Genomic DNA, 19,055 nt, shown 5'->3' with positions numbered 1-19,055 from the left:
CTCAACATCATTAATCATTAGAGAAATGCAAATCAAAACTACAATGAGATATCATCTCACACCGGTCAGAATGGCCATCATCAAGAAATCTAGAAACGATAAATGCTGGAGAGGGTGTGGAGAAAACGGAACACTCTTGCACTGTTGGTGGGAATGTAAATTGATACAGTCACTATGGAGAACAGTATGGAGGTTCCTTAAAAAACTACAAATAGAACTACCATATGACCCAGCAATCCCACTATTCGGCACATACTCTGAGAAAAAACCATAATTCAAAAAGAGTCAGGGGCTTCCCTGGTGGCGCAGTGGTTGAGAATCTGCCTGCCAATGCAGAGGACATGGGTTCGAGACCTGGTCTGGGAAGGTCCCACATGCCGCGGAGCACCTAGGCCTGTGAGCCACACTACTGAGCCTGCGCGTCTGGAGCTTGTGCTCCGCAACAAGAGAGGTCGCAATAGTGAGAGGCCCGCGTACTGCGATGAAGAGTGGTCCCTGCTCGCCGCAACTAGAGAAAGCTCTTGCACAGAAATGAAAACCCAACACAGCCAAAAATAAATAAATAAATAAATTTAAAAGAGTCAGGTATCAAAATGTTCATTGCAGCTCTATTTACAATAGCCAGGACATGGAAGCAACCTAAGTGTCCATCAACAGATGAATGGATAAAGAAGATGTGGCACATATATACAATGGAATATTACTCAGCCATAAAAAGAAACAAAATTGAGTTATTTGTATTAAGTTGGATGGACCTAGTGTCTGTCATACAGAGTGAAGTAAGTCAGAAGGAGAAAAACAAATACCATACGCTAACACATATATATGGAATCTAAGAAAAAAAAATGTCATGAAGAGATTAGTGGTAGGACGGGAATAAAACACAGACCTACTAGAGCATGGACTTGAGGACATGGGGAGGGGGAAGGGTAAGCTGTGACGAAGTGAGAGAGTGGCAGGGACATATATACACTACCAAATGTAAATCAGATAGCTAGTGGGAAGCTGCCGCATAGCACAGGGAGATCACCTCTGTGCTTTGTGACCACCGAGAGGGGTGGGATAGGGAGGGTGGGAGGGAGGGAGACACAAGAGGGAAGAGATATGGGAACATATGTATATGTATAACTGATTCACTTTGTTGTAAAGCAGAAACTAACACACCATTGTAAAGCAATTATACTCCAATAAAGATGTTAAAAAAAACGAAAAGTAACAATTATCATGTCTGTTCTGGTAAGAAAGGTAATGACAGATTTTTCTGTAACAAAAAAAAAGAAATACCTACAATTTTACTTGAGGCGTTATTTTAGAAAATAAGATGCTCATAATTCCCAACCAACAAGAACAATCTTACTATTCTTTGATGCCAGATTTTCGATTTCTGGGGAAATAAATGATAGCTAGCCAAAAAAAGCTTTTATTTCCAGTTAGTAATTAAATCACAGAGTTCTTGAAAAATGCAACTATTAATATAGTACTCTTAAACTATCAATATGTCAAAATATTGATCAGGAGAGAAAAGAATATTGGGAGTGATATCTCATTTATTACTTTCACTTTTTCTTTGTTTTTGTTTTGTTTTGTTGTAAATGCCTTAACCTAGAATTTGTCTTAAAAGAGAATACAAAAAATCTAAAGTTATTTAAATAGTTTACCATGAAAGACCAGAATTATTTGAATTAGTTATTAAACTGAATGTTATGATGACATAAAATAAGTATTGCTACTAGTTTTTGGAAGAAATTCTATTAATAAAGTCACAAAGTTTTACTGACCATCTCATGTTCAGAACAAACAAGATAACAAATCTAAATAATGACACTTAAAGTAGATATTATATTATTATTTTATCTACTTTAATGTTGGCAACCAATTTCAATACATCAAAGACTCTGAACACGAAACGATATCTTTTAGCTGGATTTGATTGGCAGACAAACATTTGACTTCCTATAGATACCAGAAAGTCTCAAAAATAAAGTTTGATCTAATCAGATTTACATTTTTTTAGGAAGTTCCCTCTAGACTCCAGGTAGAAAACAGATGGGAGGAGGACTAGACTGAAGGTAGAAATCTTGGGCTTGTTCTTAAAGGTCAAGAGAGAAATCACGTGGTCCTCAATTAATAGACTGTGTGAGGAGGAGGGGAGAGATATAATGGAGGCAGAATCCATGGGACTCAGTGACAATTAGATGTGGGAGTTAAGTCAAAGAAACAAGTCTGAAATGTCTCTCAGGTTTCATGTGGGTAACTGAGTAGATGGTACCTTAACCAGCATAACCAACATATGCATCAACCGGCATAATGAATGCAGGAAGAGGAACTGGGTTTGGATAAAAGATAGTAAGTTTAATGAATTCAGGTTGGAACATTGTATTTGAATATCCATAGGGCTGGGACATGTGCAATGGACAACTGAAGAAAGGGTACAGTGTGCGAGGTAAAAGTCTGGGCTAGAGACATGATTTTGAAGTCACTGGTATATAGGCAGTAGGGGAAGCTGTGGGCATACATAAAGTTAACCAGAAAGAATACAGGGATGACAAGTCAAAACAACAATGACCTGAAAACACAGAAATTAAGGGGAGCACAGAAAAAGAATCTACTGAAAGAGACGGATCAAAGAGCCAGGAAGAGACCAAGGGAGTATGGTGTCAAGGAAGCTAGTTTCAAGAAGATGGGAGTGAATCAAGTACTACATAGGAGACAAGTAAGATAAACACTGGAAAGGGCCCTCAGAAACAAAAGTCATGTGTGACTTTATAAAAAAGTTTCAGAGGTATGATATCTAACACAGATGGGACCAATACAACATAAAAAAAGTTAAACACCTGAATTCCTCCTTATACATATTTTTTAAATGCAATATCCCCATTTAGCTAAATGTTGGAATATTTGTACAGTATAGACAAGATAAAGCCACTTTTCCCAAAGCCTGGCTACTTCTTCATTTACTTGAAACCTTTGCTAACATCTAGCAGATAAATGATTGCACCACCACCTTCACCCCATTCTCTTTGGACAAAACTCTACTGGATAACATTTTAGTCCCTGTGGTGAAAATAGAATAATTCAGGTAGACACACTTAAGAAAGACATGTATTAAAGTGACAGGTTACCTGAATAAAACACCTACCATTTGAAGCAACAGCAATTCTAAGAAAATTGTTCATCTGAATATATGATAAGATAACCCTTGGAAGTCACATGAGGAAAAAAATGGTGGTTAAAACTCTAACTGCAAACCGAGGTCTACTCAATCTTTATTTAACTTGAGCACCATATGAATAACTCAAAAATAGCCAACGGGGTGATTATATCTCACAAGTTTTATTTATTCTTTTCTGTCTAGTTTAAATATATTTGTAAATTACTATCATTTTGTTCCCCTCAATAGTCACAGCATATATCATAATGTTTTTCTAAAAAGAAGATTTTCAAACGTATTGCGTTCATTTGTTGTTGGTAGTGGGGAGGTTAGTTTACCGTGTGCTTGGAAACTGTAGGTAAATCAAATACAAGGGAAAGAATCCATTTTCAAGCAAAATTAAAGGTCTTGCAGGATAAAAGAATAACATCATTAACATTTTATAAATCATACAATACTAGCACTTCAGAATTAGAACGCTCTTTAGGAAAAACTTAGCCTCCTGAGGAAAAGGCAAATTATGGTCTAATAAAATAGAAGGAGCAATTCTCTGGTCAGTATAAACCTGGTTGTGCTGGGTTTCAGCTAAGAACCCAAGTTTACTCTGAATCCTTGGACAGAAAGCATTTATATACACTGCATAATCCAGTGGGGGAAGGACATACGAAAGAACAGGAACTATTCTGCATCATAATTTCCAAATTATTGAAGTGTCATTACATTATTTCACATCATTTAATATAAACAATGAGAGACTGAAAATAATGGTATGATTTGTTTTAAGAATCATAAATTTTAGGAGAGGGTAATCAATTATCTTTCCCCTTTTTCCATATGTAAAACTGGCACTAGTTTGTATGAGATTCCAAATTGGAGATAAACTTTAAGCTACTTACATATCCGTCTAGATCTATTTTCTAGAGCTGGCAAATACAATTCTGCTACACTCCTGTAGATCAATAATTAAATGGTGTCACTCATTAGACTGAGTAATCAAATGTGGCTTGTGGGTGTACAACTGAGGAAAGTCTCATGTCAAAGAAATTATCTCTTTTGGGGATTCTGACCTAATTTAAATAATTCTTTACTCTGAAATTGAGCAGAAATTATTTAAAAATCAACTTAATTTGTGTTAAAAATAATAGTAAACATATTTTTTGAGCTTACTACATATCAGGCATTATTCTAAAAGCTGTGTGTGTGTGTGTGTGTGTGTGTGTGTGTGTACATATATATTAATTTACTCTTCACAATAACCCTGAGGCCTACACTATTATTATTCCTATATCACAGATATGAAAACTGAGGCAGAGAGATTAAATAAGTAATTTGTCCAAGTTCAAACAACTAATAAATGTCAGAGTAAGAACTTAAAACCTGGCAAAGCTTCTAAAATAAATCACTTTATATAATCAATCCAATCACATTACTCAAATGTTTCCTTTCTTTTACTACCCCCGTCCTTCTATTGCTGAAGAAAGAATAACCAACAGGCTTATTATTATTTTTTTTAAGGCAGTTTGTTTTAAACTTTGGTCCAACTGGCAGCTGTATGGTTGGAAATAAAAGAGATGTAAATAACTACTGAAAAAAACTAGTAAGTGGTCATGATCACACTTAAGTGCTCTACCCAAATATTCAGAATAAACTTAAGTTCTTAGCTGAAATAGTTCTCTGTCAGCAACACAGCCAGGATGACATTGACCAAAAATTGTACTGTCCATTTTATCAGAACACAATCTGCATCATCATGACCATTTAAATGACTTAAAATTGGTAGTTAGGGCTTCCCTGGTGGCGCAGTGTTTGAGAGTCCGCCTGCTGATTCAGGGGACACGGGTTCGTGCCCCGGTCCGGGAAGATCCCACATGCCGCGGAGCGGCTGGGCCCGTGACCCATGGCCGCTGAGCCTGCGTGTCCGGAGCCTGTGCTCCGCAACGGGAGAGGCCACAACAGTGAGAGGCCCACGTACCACAAAATAAAAAAACAAAAAAACAAAACAAAAAAAACCAAAAAAAATCAAAAAAAAATTGGTAGTTAATAAGTATCTGCTTAAGTGAAATGAACTTAACACTGAATTTGTTTAATATAGCAATAATTTTATTTTAATGATCTTCATATATAAATTATTCAACGACTATGGTTGCGAGTAACCAAGCCACGCTTTAAAGGTATTTGCTGCGAATACCCTGGTGGTCCAGTGGTTAGAAGTCTGCACTTCCACTGCCAGGGGCCCAGGTTCGATCCCTGGTCAGGGAACTAAAATCCCGCAAGCCATGTGGTGCAGCAAAAAACAAAAACCAGAACAAAACAAAACAAAAAACCGAAAAAGATAAAAGGGTTTGCTGAATCTTAGTTCCTGCCACTCAACTGTACATACAGGTTCTAGTCAAGGTCAACAGTGTCATGCAGACAATCTAGTGGATACTTTTTTATGTCTTCATTTCATGTAACTTCTTATCAACTTAACTTCAATCAACTTGGTTGAAATATCTTCTTTCTTTAAATAGCCTCCTCTGTAGAAATGATCTGGCTTTGCTTCTACCTCACCAGTAGCTTTTTTTTTCCTAATTCAATTCTAACCATTCTCTGCTTGAACTCGAAATGCTATAATTCCTGTGAGCTTGGTCAAGAACACTCTTCTGACACTCTCTTCTCTACCTAAGTATTTTCATCTATTTTTAAAGGTTTAAAAATATCTATATGCTAATATCAAAATAGAGCTAACTCAGTTTCTCCTCTGAACTCAAATTTGATATATCCAACTGGCTATTTAAGTTCCCCACTGGGATGTTTCATAGTAACATTTTTAAGGCAAAAGCATGGTGGCAGAACACTCGGGCCTCTTCACTGCACGTAGAAAGAAACATTTCCATCATCTTGTGCATTTCATATATCTTGAAAAATTCCTGGGACCTTAAGACCATTTAACTCAGTATTAGGGGAAAAAAGCTCTGATTAATAGCTTCCCAAGCCTATTTTCAAATTTTAGTTTAGCCTACTAAAATTAATCTGGAATATAGTATAGAAAATGGCCATGGGCTTAAATTTTTAAAAGAAGCTGGTGTTAGGAAATTTAGAGCTTTAAATATTTACCTTAAAAAGGAAGAAGGGTCTAAAATCAATAATCTAAGCTGCCACTTAAGGAAGCTGGAAAGAAAAAAGCAAATAATACCTAAAGTAGAAGAAAGGAAATAATTAAGGTCAGAGCAGAAATCAATGAAATAGAAAACAGGTAAAATAATAGAGAAAATCAAAGAAGCCAAAGGTTGTTTTTTAAAAGAGATCCAGGGCTTCCCTGGTGGCGCAGTGGTTGAGAATCTGCCTGCTAATGCAGGGGACACGGGTTTGAGGCCTGGTCTGGGAAGATCCCACATGCCGCGGAGCAACTAGGCCCGTGAGCCACAGCTACTGAGCCTGCACGTCTGGAGCCTGCTGTCTGCAACAAGAGAGGCCGTGATAGTGAGAGGCCCGCACACCGCGATGAAGAGTGGCCCCACCTGCCACAACTAGAGAAAGCCCTCGCACAGAAACAAAGACCCAACACAGCAAAAATAAATAAATTAATTAATAAACTCCTACCCCCAACATCAAAAATAAAAAAAAAAATAAAAGAGATCCAAAAAATTGACAAACTTTTAGCTAGACTGATTAAGAAAACAAAATTACAAAACTCCAAAATGAAAGAGGAGACACTGTCACAGGCATGACAGAAATTGAAAGGATTATAAGGAAATATTATGAAGAACTTATACCAACAAATTAGAGAATTTAGATGAAGTGGACAAATAGTTATAAAGACATAAATTTAAAAAACTGAATCAAAAAGAAATGGAACTAGAATAGACCTATGACAAGTAAAGAAATTAAATTAGTAAAAAATCTCTCTACAGGGAAAAGCCCAGTCCTACATTGCATGATGAATTCTATCAAATATTTAAAGGAGAAATAAACAACCTACACAAAGAGATTTAGAAAATAGAGGAAGAAACAGTTCCCAACTTATACTGGTAGAGACCAGTACTACCATGATGCCAAATCCAGACAGAGATACGATAAGAAAACAATAGACCAACATTCCTCATAAATATAAATGTAAAAATCCTTAACACAATATTAGTAAACCAAATCCAGCAACATATACAAAAGATTATATAATATCACAAAGCGGGATTTATGCTAGGAATACAAGGCTGGTTTAACATCTAAAAATCAATTAATGTAATACATTATATTAATACAACAAAGGACAAAAACCACATGATCATCTCAATAGACACAGAAACAGCATTTGACAAAATCCATCACTCATTTATAATATAGATTGAAAACAAACTAGGATTAAAAGGGAAATTCTAGGCTTCCCTGGTGGCACAGTGGTTGAGAGTCCACCCGCTGATGCAGGGGACACAGGTTCGTGCCCCGGTCCAGGAAGATCCCACATGCCGCGGAGCGGCTAGGCCTGTGAGCCATGGCCGCTGAGCCTGCGCGTCCGGAGCCTGTGCTCCGCAACGGGAGAGGCCACAACAGTAAGAGGCCTGTGTACCGCAAAAAAAAAAAAAAAAAAAAAAAAAGGAAATTCCTCCACCTGATAAAGGACATTTATAAAACATCTCAGCTAACATCAATCTAATGGTAAAAATATTAATATGTTCCCTCAAAAACTGGACCAAGACAAGGAAATCCATTCTTACTACTTCTAGTCAACATAGTAGTGAAGGTTTTAGCCAGCATAAAAAGGCAAATAAATAAATAATTAAAATTAAAGGTAAACATATTGCAAAGAAGCAAAACTGTCTTTATTCACAGTTGACATGATCTTTTATGTAGAAAATTCAGAAGAATCTACAAAGAAAACTACTTGAATTATTAAGCGAGTTTAGCAAGGCTGCAGGATACAAGATCAATATACAAAAATCAAGTATATTTCCATGTACTAACAATGAACAAACAAAAATTAAAATTAAGAAAAAACTTCATTCACAACAGTATCATAAATAATAAAATATTTAGAAATAAATTTCAAAAGAAGTACAAGAACCATATACTAAAAACCTAAAACATTTCTGAGAGAAATTAAAGAACAAACAAATAAATGGATTGGAAGACTTAATATTGTTAAGATGGCAATTTCCCCCATATAGATCTACATTGATTCTATTAAATGAATCCCTATCAAAATCTCAGCAGACTTTTTCGTAGAAATTGACAAGCTGATTCTTAAAGTTAAATGGAAATGCCAAAAACCTAGAATTTTTTTTTTTTTTAAAGAACAAAGTTGGAGAACTTACACTATTTGATTTCAAAACTTACTGTAAAGCTACAGTAATCAGAACACTGTGGTACTGGCATAAACACAGACATATAGATCACTGAAACAGAACTGACAGTCCAAAAATAAACCCTTACACTATGCTCATCTGATTTTCTACAAAAGAGCCAAGGGAATTCAATGGGGGAAAAAAATAAGTTTTTCAACAAATAGTGCTGGAACAATTGGATATCCATATACAAAAAGAAATACATAACTGAGATACTTTACCTCATGCCATAAAAAAAATTAATTTCAAATAGACCTAAATATAACAATTAGAACTCTAAAACTGCTAGAAGAAAATCTTTGTATCCTTGCTTTGGGCAGAAATTTGTGAGATACAATACAGAAAGCACAATCCATTAAAAAATTAATAGATTAAACACTATCAAAATTTAAAACTTTTGTACTTCAAATGACATCATTAAGGAAATGAAAAGACAAGCCACACACTGGGAGAAAATATTTACAAACCACATATCTGATAAAGGACTTGCATCCAGAATACATGAAAACTCAATCATAGCAAGACAAACAACCTAAGAAAAAATGGGCAAAAGATTTAAAAACACATTTCCCAAAGATATATACACATCTAGTAAGCATATAAAAAGATGCTTGAAATCAATAGACATTAGGGAAATGCAAATTAAAAGTACAATGAGATGTCATTACATACCCACTAGATGGCTACCATCAAAAGACTGACAGGGCTTCCCTGGTGGCGCAGTGGTTGAGAATCCGCCTGCCAATGCAGGGGACACGGGTTCGTGCCCCAGTCCGGGAAGATCCCAAATGCCGTGGAGCGGCTGGGCCCGTGAGCCATGGCCACTGAGCCTGTGCGTCCGGAGCCTGTGCTCCGCAACGGGAGAGGCCACAACAGTGAGAGGCCAATGCCAAGTGCTGACAAAAATATGGAGAAATTGGAATCCTCATATATATTGCTGGTAGGAATATAAAATGGTACAATCTCTTCAGAAACAATGTGGTAGTTTCTTGAAAAGCATATATTTACCAAATGACCCAGCAATTCCACTCCTAGGTAATTTCCCAAGAGACATGAAAACATGTTTCCACACAGACGTGTGTGAATTTTCACAGCACAGTCACAGTAAAAAACTAGAATCAATCCAAATGTACATTAACTGGTAAACGGATAAATAAAATGTGGTACATATTTATTCACTGTAATATTACTCAGTGATAAAAACAAATTTTTTTTTTTTTTTTTTTTTTTTTTTTTTTTTTTTGGGAAGCCCAAAAACAAATTATTGATACATGCTACAATAGAGAGGAACCTCAAAAATCTTATGGTAAGTGAAAGAAGCTCGATACATTAAATGATTCCATTTATACGAAATTTCTAGAAAAGGCACTACTATATAGAGAGAAAGCACATCAGCAGTGGCATGGGATTGGGAATAGGAATGAGACTGACTACAAATGGGCAAGAGAGAACTTCTAGGAAGTGTTATAAAACTGGATTGTGGGCTTCCCTGGTGGCGCAGTGGTTGCGCGTCCGCCTGCCGATGCAGGGGAACCGGGTTCGCGCCCCTGTCTGGGAAGATCCCACATGCCGCGGAGCGGCTGGGCCCGTGAGCCATGGCCGCTGGGCCTGCGCGTCCGGAGCCTGTGCCCCGCAACGGGAGAGGCCACAGCAGAGGGAGGCCCGCATACCACAAAAAAAAAAAAAACAAAAAAAACAAAAACTGGATTGTGGTAGTGGTTGCACAACTGTATAAATATCCTAAAAATCCCTGAATTGTGTACTTATAGTAGAAAATTTTATAGTATATAAATTATACCTCAATAAAGCTATTTTTGGCTGTGTAGCTCAGCTTGTGGGATCTTAGTTCCCCGACCAGGGATTGAACCTGGGCCCTCTGCAATGCAAGTGTGGAGTCCTAACCACTGGACCACCAGGGAATTGCCAATAAAGCTATTCTTTTAAAAGGAAGCTGGACTATAAAGGAAATAAACTTTTATCTAAGAAAAAATCTAAAACTGTATTAAAAAAAGAGTATCAATTGATTGGAAGTTGCCTCATATACTGCACAGAATTGCTGAGATTATAAAACACTTAAGAGTTTTTATATGTCAAAGGGTCCTCTTATACCTTACATGATTTTTTGTTGCTGTTATTGTTCTGAAAACCCTTCAGTGTCCACACTCTCTTATGTATCACATCCCTATTTTTAATGGAAGAAACAAAATCTATCAGTCCCTTAATTTATGGTATACTGAGTGTCAACATTTTGGATCTGATCTAAAGATCCTATATACTCCTTATTACCTAGAAAGTGGGGTGTAGACAGTGGGGTTGGAGGTTATAGAGGCTTCCTTGATGGTGGGGAGTCTATGGAATACAACACAGCTGCATTTAGGGGCATTATGGCTAGTGCAGCAGTTCTCAACCTGGACTGAACATTGCAATCACCTGGGAAGCTTTAAAAATCCCTGTGCCCTGGCTCCACCTAGACCAAGGGTATCCAGGAAGCAGTATTTCCTAAAGCTCCCTGGGTGGTATAGCCCAAGTTGAGAACCACTGGTTTAGAGGAGGCCTCAGAACCTTTATTTTCATGCCCAACTGTCTTCTGGGAATGTGGTTTGGAATAGTTGGATTGTAGCATCTAGAGCTGCTGTCCAAATCGGTAGCCACCAGCCATATGTGATTATTGAGCACTTGAAATATGGATAGTCAGAACTGAAATACACTGTGTAAAATATGCACTGGCTTTTGAAGACTTAGAAAAAAAAAAGAATGTAAAATATCTCAATAATTTTTAAAACTTATTACATACTGAAATGATAATATTTTGCTTGGAGCTATTGGGTTAAACAGAATATATTACTGAAATTAATTTCGACTCTTTCTGTTTTTTTAAAAAAATGTGGTTACTAGGAAATTTACACGTGTGGCTGCCATAATATTTTTATTGGACGGTGATATTCAGTTTTAAAAAGAATCATAAAATCTTGGAGCTGAAAATGACCTTTGGAATTATCTAATTCAAACTATTCATTTTACAGCTAAGGAAACTGAGGCCCAGAGAAAGTCACTGGCCCTAAACGACACAGCTAGAAAGTTACATTGCTGAGATTAGTCAGGTCCCTGACTCCTGATGTCTATGTCTATTTCCATCACACTTCCTCAAGGATTGTTAAAACAAAAGCGCTCTATCATCTCCTCCCCAAAATAGATGTTTAATTTAATCCACCAATACTGAAAATATGTACTTTTTATAGAGTGCCTTTTTCCCTCTAGGATGTTCTATGTAAGTCTCATGGCTACAACTTCTCCTGACTTTGGTGCCATACACCCAATGTACTACTCTTGGTGTCATAAAATAAAACAAGAAAAATATAAAAAGATCAAATCTTACATTCCACTTTATCTAGGAAAGGTTATATGTCAAAGGGTACTCACAGAAATACCACAAAAATAAACCTAAGGGAAAGAAATTGGTAGGGGAGAGCAGGCAGGGGGGTTGAAACACAATGAAAGTAATACTTTGTGTTCCTATTTTAAGTGCCTTTCTCAATGCTATATGCATAGCAGCTAGAGGCAAGCTGGAAAGCCGCCAGGTCCTGGCTGCCAGCAAAAATTTTGTCACCTCCTTTGAACATCTGAAGTATGTTTACCCAATAGATTTCATTAAATTACACTTCCATTAGGAAGCATACAATGTTGATACTCATCTCAAAGATCAAAGGGATCGCTAAGAGGCATGTCATCCTGCTCCCCAGCTGATTGCTATTTCTGGGCCAATCAAGGAAAGGAGCCAGAACAATACTTGGTTAAAAAAAAAAATTGTAGCATCTCCCCAAGGACTACGGACTAAGAATCTGCAGCCCCATTATCAAAATGAGCATATCATTAATGACAATACTCATACAGTGAGTTATTTTAATACAACTCCTACACAACAAACAAGCTGGGTTTGGGTCATTAGCTGAATTTGTAAAGCAGTATTTCTGAGAGCTGAAAAACTCTTCAGTAAAAATACAAAGTTTAGAAGATGGAGAAAGTCCCATTTACAAATGCAGGAGAAAAATCTAGTTTCTATTCATTTCATTGTGATTTTAAATGAACCAACAGGTGAGCCAGAATAGAGATGGCTAATTTAATTACTGACAGGCTGTAGGATTTTTTTTTCCGACTCGCTAATTTTTTTGATGGATGATTTTTAAAGAAATATCATAAGTACATTTTCTTTTTTGAAGGCAAAACTATTCCATTTGGAATCCAATGCTTACAGTGAAAACATTTAACTTCCAGGAACAAGAGATACTAATTTCAAAGGAGCTAAGATTTGCTCATTATTTTTAGGAAGTAAAAGCCAGCCATTACAACTAGGGAAAGAAATATTTAAGATAGGTTTAATGGAGTTTAAAAATACATATGGGGGTTTCCCTGGTGGCGCAGTGGTTGAGAGTCCGCCTGCCGATGCAGGGGACACGGGTTCGTGCCCCGGTCCAGGAGGATCCCACATGCCGCGGAGCGGCTGGGCCCGTGAGCCATGGCTGCTGAGCCTGCGCGTCCAGAGCCTGTGATCCACAACGGGAGAGGCCGCAACAGTGAGAGGCCCGCGTACCGCAAAAAAAAAAAAAAAAAAAAAAAAGACATATGGTACTGAAATACAGCTACAAATCCCAAATCCTTTATTTGACATAAGAAAAGGTAATTCAGCAACAGCTTAATGTTCTAAGCCTGATTTCAGGTAATGGGAACTCTTTTCTAGTAATTTTTATTATGAAGAATTTGCCCAAAATGGGATAAAAAATAAAGGGCAAGGTTTAGGCAACTGCTTTTTCTACCTAACCCTTTCTTCAAGCTCTGGTGGTAAAGGTAAATCACCCATTGATAGCCACAACACACAATGTAGATTTCAGCTGTTCTCTTTCAACCTGTAGTCAACCTCTTGGTTACCCATATTTGACACATCATATGAACTCTAATTATCCATCTTTTGCAGTTAATCATCTGACAATTACATTTCCTGCACTTATAAGCATCCAGCTGGGAACTGAGTTTTAATCTGAGAGAGAAAAAGAGAGGATTCAGGTTTCTAACAAATTACTTCTAATTAACCAGAACCTTTTTTAGTCATCCCAATGTAAAGATGCCTACAGCTAATCAAAGAATTTATTATTTGCATTCTTAATGATACTTTAAAATTTCATTTAAATTTCCCCAAAGGGCAGCTCTGGAAATGCACTGCACTAACATTAGTTAAACAAACATTCTGTTTGGCAGTACACAAAGTATGGGGTGGGGGGGGTGGGGGGGGAGGAAATAATTTCTAAGGGAAAAGAACTTGCACTATGACTAGAAAGGGCAACAAACACAATTAAATAAAGCAGAGATTCAAGGCATACATCTTCAAAGTGGAAGATACAGCTATCTTCCAAGAAGTCCAGGAAATTGACAAGGTGAATCAGATAAATTTTAGAGCTGGAAGAGACTTTATGGATCATCTCCTCCAGTGGCTCTCAAAGTGTGGTCCCAGGATGATGCTTCAGCGTCAACCTGGAATTCTTTTTTTTTTTTTTAATTTATTTATTTTTGGCTGCGTTGGGTCTTCGTTGCTGCACACGGGCTTTCTCTAGTCGTAGCGAGCAGGGGCTATTCTTTGTTGCGGTGTGCAGGCTTCTCATTGTGGTGGCTTCTCTTGTTGCAGAGCAAGGGCTCTAGGTGTGCGGGCTTCAGTAATTGTGGTGCACGGGCTCAGTAGTTGTGGTGCATGGGCTTAGTTGCTCCGCGGCATGTGGGATATTCCCGGACCAGGGCTCAAACCCGTGTCCCCTGCATTGGCAGGCAGATTCTTAACCACTGCGCCACGCGGGAAGTCCCAACCTGGAATTCTTTAGAAATGCAAATCCCCAGGCCCCTTGCTGGGCCTTCTGAATCAGAAACTCTCAGGTGGGCCCAGCAATGAACCCTCCAGGTGATTCCCACTTACTGATCTACCGGTCTACTTAAGAACTACTGGTCTACTCTAACCACTTCATTGTCGGAAGGAGGAAACAGAGAGCTGAGAGAGAGGCAAAAGTTCCATACACAAGAATAAAATTAAAAAATAACTTTGAGGAACTTAAGGTCTTTTTTCTTTTATTAAAAAAAAATTCTTTGTTAATATATAACATACGCTACTGTGACCTATCGCATAATTTCTGGGTGGGACTACTGAGCCTTAGGATCCCCAGTAGATCCTTCCTTTCACAGTATATGCAACTCGGGCTCTAGAGAACTCACAGACATTCCTAGAGTATTGGTTATAAGGTTCCCTACAACTTAATATTCCACAAATATTGAACCAACCATAAATGAAGACCAGAGAGATGTTCTTCATGTAGCCAGGGTCCTACATGACTTTTAAAAAACTGGACCATGGCAGGAAGCGCATTTAGAAGACAGAGTGGTATATCGGAAAGAACACTGGATACAGAATCAAAGAATCTTGGTTTCTCATTCTTGCTCAGCCACTGACCAGCTCAATGACCTTGGGCAAACTACCTTGTATCTGACTGAGGATGTGTCTCTTCATCGCTAAAACAGTCTTAACATCTAACTTCGTAGGGCTTCTGAAGAGACAAAATACAAACTGTCCTTAATACAGGTTTTGGTACATAATGAGCACTCAATAAACATTAGCCCCTTCTTCCTCTTCCTCTTCAATTTAGAGAGGAGGCGGCTGGAAAGGCAACATTCCCAGCTTCCTTTGTTTTCCGAGAGGCTAGACTATCTAGCTTCACTCTTGAAATGTGCAGTTCTGTCTGTCTAGTCATCAACACACTTTCCGTCACCTCTCAGCCTTGCTCTCCGTTCCTGCTCTACCAGACATCCAGAAAGGGATTGAAGGGCTCATGAGTTGCTTCCAATATTTCAGAAAGTTTAGTGGTGATCATATACTTAGCCAGTACAAGACTACACAGCCTAATCAAATATCAGAATTTTTGTTTGTTTAAGCTAGAATTATGTGAACTCAGTTCTCTCACACTGATTTAACAAACCTTGACTTCACTCAAATATTTAAAATTCTATCTCCCTACCTATGTTAATTTAAAAATTATGGAAATCAATGCTTCCTTTTTTTTTTTTTTTTGTGGTACGCGGGCCTCTCACTGTTGTGGCCTCTCCCGTTGCGGAGCACAGGCTCCGGACGCGCAGGCTCAGCGGCCATGGCTCACGGGCCCAGCCGCTCTGCGGCATGTGGGATCTTCCCAGACTGGGGCACGAACCCGTGTCCCCTGCATCGGCAGGCGGACTCTCAACCACTGCGCCACCAGGGAAGCCCCCAATGCTTCCTTAATAAATGTTTTTGATTTGGTTTTCCTGGTAGTGAAAAGACTGGGAAACATTAGTTTAACGGTTCTTTTGTAAAGATGTACACTGGAATCACCTGAGACCCAATTCAGGTCTGCAGACCAGTCTCCCCAGGGGAGTTCCTGACTTGTGTGTGTGTGTGTGTGTGTGTGTGTGTGTGTGTGTGTGTGTGTGTTTCAAATACCACAAAGAATTCAATTGAGCACTCCTGGTTTTAACTACTGCTGATCTGTAGTTAATATTTTCAATATTGGAAAAGGAGGAGCCATAATCCTGACTTCTGACTATGACTGTCAGCTGCCTGAATGGACAGGATGAAGGCAACAGCAGTTGGGGTTGGATAATGCACGCTGTGAATTTAAAACCATGGGTGCCAATTTGTCAACAGAAAGGTCCTTTTGCACTCAACAGTGAGAAAGTTATATATTTTCAGAAACAAAGGAAGAACTCAGAAAATTTCTAACAACTTAAGAAAGATGGGAAAAACAAAACCCCATGAAGTATTTTAAACAAATACAGCTGCTTAGGTTATAAAACTAAAGTTTGTGTTGTGATTACTTTGCTTTATATTTTAAATATAGAAGATTGTTTGCTTGGGGAATGATAAATTAAATATAAAAAATGTACTACTTTAAAGAAAAAACAATCTTAATCTTTTTTAGGAACCAGTGGACATGATTACACTGCTATTAACTAATGTCTTTGGGTCTGGTTCTGGTTAATATGGGATAGCCAAGTCCTATATTTTAATCAAGAAGAAGACAGGCATTTTACCCCAACTTAGGAAAGCTCTGCATTGTAATGTATATTTCATAACACAGTCCAACTTGACTCTCTTCACTTACCACAGAGATGAGCTAACTGGACAACTATTTTTATTTTCTCTTAAAGTATCATGAATAGACATGATATGCTTACTCATCTGTTAATTCACAAATGTTTACTTAGAATTTATAGGCTCTCACACAGCACGAGAAATCACAATTCCTATTCTAAAATAGTATATAATGTAGTTGGAGGAACAAGACTAAGTGGAAACAAAGCATGGGTTCAATCCCTGGTCGAGGAATGAAGATCCCCACAAGCTGCGGCATGGCCAAAAAATAAATAAATAAATTACTATAGTTTTAAGATATATATTTTAAAAATTAAAAAATAAAGAATCACTAGCTCGAAAAACAATACATTACTATAGTCCTTAAAGAAGCAATACTGTAGAAACACCCCCTCTTAAAAAGTTTCTTAACTCTATCATAGTGTTTCTCAACCCAGGTGCAGAGCATTTATAAGATATATATGCCTACACAATTCCCCTTATTCTAAGGTTACTTTACCCCCTAAAAAAAATGATATTATCTCTGATATATTACTGTTTTAACAGATCCACACACATGCACTGAAGTAAGAGGAGATGTAAGTGTGGTAAAATCAAGGATATGCAGTAAACAGAAGTACGTGGATGCAGAAATTCAGAAATGATGTGGCCTAGGGATTGGCCATGGAGTCAACGAGAAAAAAGGCCTGTGTGTAGGTTCGGAAATGATAGTATCTTTAATCTGATGTTTATTTCAGGGAACCTTAAGGGTTATTTATTTTGGCGGGTACATGTGGACCTGTGATATTATTTCTAATGGTTTCTGCATGCAAGGACTATAAAATCTTACTATCTTGGATTTGAAGGTGTCCACGACTAGTTTTCGATAGCATTTAAGCAGAAGAATATTCTTTCTTAGAATATTCTCCTAACTAGAATACCCAGTTCTCTTTCCAGCCTACCCACTGCTGTCCCATATGAGCCTCTATAAGCCAAAATTTTAAAAAAGTGCTGCACGACACTCTGTTAGATCTTAGCACAGACATGAGTGTGGCAAAATGTTGTAAGAAATGCTTTAACATAAAGTATGTGTGGGGCAGGGAGGGGGTGTTCATAAGGTTTTCCTTAGGCTTTCTTATTAACCCCAAATATTTTGTAACAGTAAATAGAAGGATGCTACAAGAAGATTCAGGAGATAGAAAACAACACGGAAAATAACCTGAAGAATGAGAAAAATAAATACATCTGTACAGTTGCAATTGTTGAAGTAGGAGCATGACAGAGAAAAGCTCTCAAGCGTAAATCTTGCAATGGCTGCTTTCAGCCGTACATGAAACAGTAGTGATAACAGGCTAAAAAATAATAAAAACTTTGAAATAAAGTTAAAAGATACACATAACTTAAAACTAACATCTTTTTCTACACAGAAAGGTTAAATTGTGAGGTTGACATTTGCATTTGTTACGTTGTCAACACTTTCTATCGGCATGTGTACAAACAATATCTAAAGATGCCATCTGCATATTTATACCAAAGGAGCTTATGAACAGGACCTGTCAGTGTATTTTAACACCCTTCGAAAACATCAGCTTTCATCAGATATAAACATAACATGTTTAATTTATTAGTTTGGTCTTAATATAAAAAGTTGACAATCATATGTCACTATAACTATTGATAAGGCAAATAAGGACTACAGGAAAATGTCAAAAAGTTATTGAAATGCTTGCTGAAACACTACATCAAATTGTATTTATCAGCTCTTCTCTGCCAATGAATATGTCATATTTTCCTACAGATGGCTATTTCTGAAAAGATGTACCCAATGGAGCATTTCAGAAACTTCATTCTTAAAGCATCTTAATTCCCAGGTCTGAGAAATTTAAAAGGAGTCAGAACAGAGAAAAAATATATTGCAACACATGGCATTATTATTTTGCTCCACTAAAGTTAAACAGAAATTGTGCTTAAAGAACAATTCACACTTGACGTATTGTTGAAATACTTATATGTTTTGTGTGCCCACCATGTATCATGGATGTTTCATCTGAAAAAAATTTGCTTTAAAATTACAAATTCTTAAATTTAATTCAATGGGCACTTATTGAATACCTACTATGTACAGCATTTATAAACTACTTCAGAAAACTTAAAAGTGGAACATCCAGTTTTTTCTCTTGAAGATATTATAATTTGGCTGGAGTAATAAGACATAAGTAAGTGAAAATCAGTAAGTCATTTCAGCTCTGACATGGAAACAGTGTGTACATTGGTACATGTTAATAACATAAGTGCCAAGGCAAATGGGAAGTAAAGAAAATCTATCATGACAGAAAGATAATTAGAAAAGACTTCACAAAGGAGATAAATAATGGGCTAGGTATTGTAGAAATGGAAGACATATCAATATGAGACTAACAGGTAAAGTGAGCCCAAAGTTCCAAAGCAC

At 37.4% G+C, this 19,055-nt stretch overlaps 1 protein-coding gene and 1 non-coding gene across 16 annotated transcripts in view; both read right to left on the bottom strand.

Annotated features, from left to right (window-relative positions):
* The window catches only part of VTI1A (vesicle transport through interaction with t-SNAREs 1A), a 374,999-nt gene that overhangs the window by 324,143 nt on the left and 31,801 nt on the right, over positions 1-19,055 (bottom strand). The gene's annotated exons all lie outside the window — the stretch shown is intronic.
* TRNAA-UGC (transfer RNA alanine (anticodon UGC)) lies at positions 10,319-10,391 on the bottom strand. The gene has a single exon. It is a non-coding gene; the product is annotated as a tRNA-Ala (tRNA).

The sequence above is a fragment of the Physeter macrocephalus genome, chromosome 20 (genome assembly GCF_002837175.3).
Source record: "Physeter macrocephalus isolate SW-GA chromosome 20, ASM283717v5, whole genome shotgun sequence".
Lineage (NCBI taxonomy): Eukaryota > Metazoa > Chordata > Mammalia > Artiodactyla > Physeteridae > Physeter > Physeter macrocephalus.
This window is presented reverse-complemented; position numbering and strand designations above follow the sequence as displayed.